This window comes from Carya illinoinensis, chromosome 8 (assembly GCF_018687715.1).
Source record: "Carya illinoinensis cultivar Pawnee chromosome 8, C.illinoinensisPawnee_v1, whole genome shotgun sequence".
Classification (NCBI taxonomy): Eukaryota; Viridiplantae; Streptophyta; class Magnoliopsida; order Fagales; family Juglandaceae; genus Carya; species Carya illinoinensis.
Window position 1 is genome coordinate 35,432,619 of NC_056759.1, and position 4,188 is coordinate 35,436,806.

Genomic DNA, 4,188 nt, shown 5'->3' on the forward strand with positions numbered 1-4,188 from the left:
AAAAAAAGAGTATCATTGTGATCATAAAAAGGAAAGAAGAGAAAATAATAATATATTAATAAAGAGCACTTCTGAATCTTTGACAAGATAAAAGGTATCCAAAGAATTTTGATGGGTACCAAAATGCCGCTTACACTCAGTTTCGTACAAATTTGGAGCCCATGTTCCCTCATCCATACATTATGCAACTGAAGATTGCCTCATATGCACATCAGGAGTCAATAAACAGGAGTCCAAATACAAATGGATGCATATGTTCAAGATGCAAATTCAGTCAGAGGTGTAGGAATGATGGACCAGCAAAAGAGTATCGAGACGAAACTGGCACAGGCACCGCTTTAGCTGGGCGGGTCGTCTGATAATGACGTGTCTTGTCTTTGTGCAGTAAAGCATCGGCAGCATATGTAGAGTATAAACTACCCATTTGATCAGTTTCTGTCCGATGTAAATTGGCACTCTCAATTGGGTGCGTACCACCAATAGGATAAGAACTTGATGAAACACCATAATGATAACCATGGTATGGATCCTTTGTATAGGGGCCTGAACCAATAGCAAATGTTGCAGTTGCAAAAGGTACAATGGACGGTGTTTCACGTCTAGCACCAAGACCATAAGCATGGTACTCTCTATCATTCAAGTAGAGAGAATCGGCATGAATAGTCTCTCTTTGTGTGGAGACAACATTTATATGTAAAAGGCCAGGTTGTCTTAGAAGTGCTCTCCCACAGGACCATAAGCTCGATAGTCCTTTCCAACCGAGTAAAAGTCCCGAGGAGTCTCCTCTCTTGGTAGAGTTGCCATGTCTCTATATACAAGACACTGATGATCCCTTTCATAAGATGGCAACTGAAATATGCTAGAATCACCATTTGTATAAGGATCCCTAGCAAGTGTTTCCTTCTGATAACGGGGCCACACTTCTCTTACTCTTTCATGAACTTTCCTATCACCAACTCTAGCGACTTAAGGAGAGTAGATAGGTAACATATGAGTTGAATGAACTTTAGCCAATCAAAAAAGTTTTTTAAGATTCCTAGCCTGAAGGGAAAAATTACAAAAATTCTGAATGGTAATATTTCAAAAGAAACAATGAACCAAACTACTTTCGGAGTGTGTAAAATAGAAAGGCTATGGATAGGAATGCTTTGCAAAACATGCTTTAAAAGCAACAGCCGAGAGCCATTTGAAAGCAATTGGGTCTTCCAACCATCTATGCGATCTCTAACTTTCTTAATCAAGCCTTCAAAATGTGCCACCATAAGTCTTCCCGAAACAATGAGAACACCCAAATAATTAAACGGAAATCATCTTTCAGTAAATCCGGTAATTCTCAAAATCATTCTACGTCGAGATAGAGACATTTTTTTTTTTAACATCAAACCGCTGAGTTTTTCTTTGTTCTTCTCATCATCTGAGAGGATGTTTGGAAATAAAATAAAATGAAAATTTTGTAAATCAGTGTCATCATGTTTTTGTTTGTTCTTTTTGACTCTCAGTACTACCGTATGACATTCGAGGCCTCCTTGTTTCTCTCTTTTTGATTGTGGTTTTCCAACTCAATCATATTCTCTTGGTTATTATCAGGCTAATGGCTCTTCTCCATATGCTCTTCATTAACGACGTTCTTCTCATTGCTTTCTCTAGAATTCAGTTCTTTAACCTCTTCTCCACTATTACAGCTTTCTATGTTGCCCTTCAATACACGCTTATTATTCTCTTTTCATTTCCATTGAGTCTGTGGACAACCTTTATCTTTTCTGGAGTTTAAGTCTTAAGAGGCTTCTTTGCAATTTTTGATTCGGCCTTTAATGATTTCAAAGTTTTCTTTTTTGGTGACTTAGGCCCAGTAGATGCCTCTTTTTCCTTCCTTTTATAATCTGGTTTCATAGATGCCTCGACAGGTGAGTCTGATCTAATTTCGTTATCTTCTTATTTCTTCGTGTTAGATTCTGATTTAGTGGGTGCTTCTGTAGGAGTCTCTGCTTCCTTGTTTCTTTCATGTTCCATATTACACGATCTTACTTATCAAAAAAAATATTCCACAAACCAAGATGCTGCCTGATCAAGATGTTTCCCAGCAAGCACGTTGCCAATGAAAAGATTTTTCTTCGTTATCTGCTAACCAAAAGCAAACCGGATTAAACAATTAGGATAGGAGGAAACAAAAAGAGAAGAAAATGAGAATAAGAAAGTCAAATGCTTTTAGTTAACTGGTCATTTATATCAAGGCTTCATGGACTTGTATTTAATTCTTCAGACATTCGGATTCAATTAAATTGGTTAAAAAAAAAATTCAAAAACTTGAAAAAACAAGAATGCATTATGTGTTATTGTATTAGAAAATAAAATGGCTTTTCTTTTCTCTTAAACAAACCCAGTTAATAATGTCCATGAGATTAAAAGACAAAAAACAGAGAAAAAGGAAGTTCCAATTAAAACCCTGAGACGGAGAGGATAGGAAGAGAGTACCTGGCGAAGTAGAGTGAAAGAGAGAGGGCGACAGTAAAGAACGAGGGGAATGATAAAGAGAACCGTACAGTAGATCTTTCTCTCTCTCTCTCTCTCTCTCTCTTTTTTTGGTAATGGTACAGTAGATCTGGTAAAGAAGAAGTGTTAATTAATATTATATTATATATATATTTTTATGCAATATTATTTTATTTATGAAATGAATATATTGCCATCCTCTATATCCATGGTGTCTTTTCTTTTAAAAAAAAAATTAAATGATTAAAATATTTATTTTTTTTGTTAATAAAATAATGATAATAATATACTTACAATTGTTTTTTATCGCCGAAAGGAGTTAGGTAAAACTTAAAACTCAAGTAAATTATTTTTTGATATCTTTTAACTAGTAACACACTTTTTTTTATATATTTTTTTAACAATGCTATATATAGTTATAAGATATATAAGTCTCGCGCATATTTAAAATAAAAAAAGTGAAATTCAACATTAAAAAAAGTTGAATTTTTATATGGATCATATATTTCTTAGACTTTTTTAAAAAAGAGTGCATAGGATTTATAAATTTTAAAACTGCATAAATAATTTCTATTTATAAAAAATAGAACAGACCTTGTTACTTAGCTTTCAATTATCGTTTAATCTAACCGAAAAAATCAACTTACAATATTTTTCAAATAGAAGTTTTGAAAATTATAAGTTCAATTAGGACAATGAATTTGAAGATGCTTAAAAGTTTAAAAAAGTGTATCACATGAATTGATTGGGATAATAATAATAATAATAATTCTTGATACTTTGATCTCAAAATAATAATAATTCTTGATACATTGTACCATTTACTCTGTTTGTTTGATAAAATCTCATTCAATTTTAACTGTCAAGATAGTTGAAGAATAAAATAAAATAAAATCGGTAGCCATGTCCCAAAGGAAAATACAATGTGTCGTTGACTCATTTTCACTTAATTTTCAACTTCTAAAGGTACCAAAATACATCTTTTAATATAAGAATAACACTTGGTTTTACACAAACCTTCTAAACAAATTTATTTATTGTACATGCAGCAGGAGGACGACCAAAAGTCACACTTCAAAAGACTTGCATATTTAGGTAATCGGTTAAGATGAAAATTTTGTGAATAATAATGAAATAGTTTGTAAATAGTAGTGAAATGATTTGAATTAAGATGTTTTATTGGATTTTGAAAAAGGAAAGAGGAAAACTGGAATAAAAATATTAAAAAGTAATTTTTTAATATTATTTTTATTTTAAAATTTTGAACAAATTATATTGTGTTTTGTGTTTTGTTTAAAAGGGGGAGAGTATTTATGTCTTCACATGCTGAATTATCCAATGAAATCTAACATGAAGAGTATTTATGTCTGAGCTCAAGCAGTTTAGCTTCCCTGCCTTGCCCCCTCCATCTATGAAGCTGCCTTGGACCACTTGAATAGAATCACCTTCAAATATTAACTAGTCTAAGCCAAGATCTTGACAGAATAAAACAACAGTGACTATGCCCCAAGCTTCTGCAATTGTAGGATCTACACAATAACATATAGGCTTCATCAAACTCGCTAAAATAGAACCTAAACAATCCCTTAGCACCACTTCAACTCCGACGTAGGGGATTGAAACAGCCTTCATGCAGAAAAATTTTCCTTCTAAGCAACAGCAGACAACAGTTTGTGCACAAAAACAGCCTGGCCAATG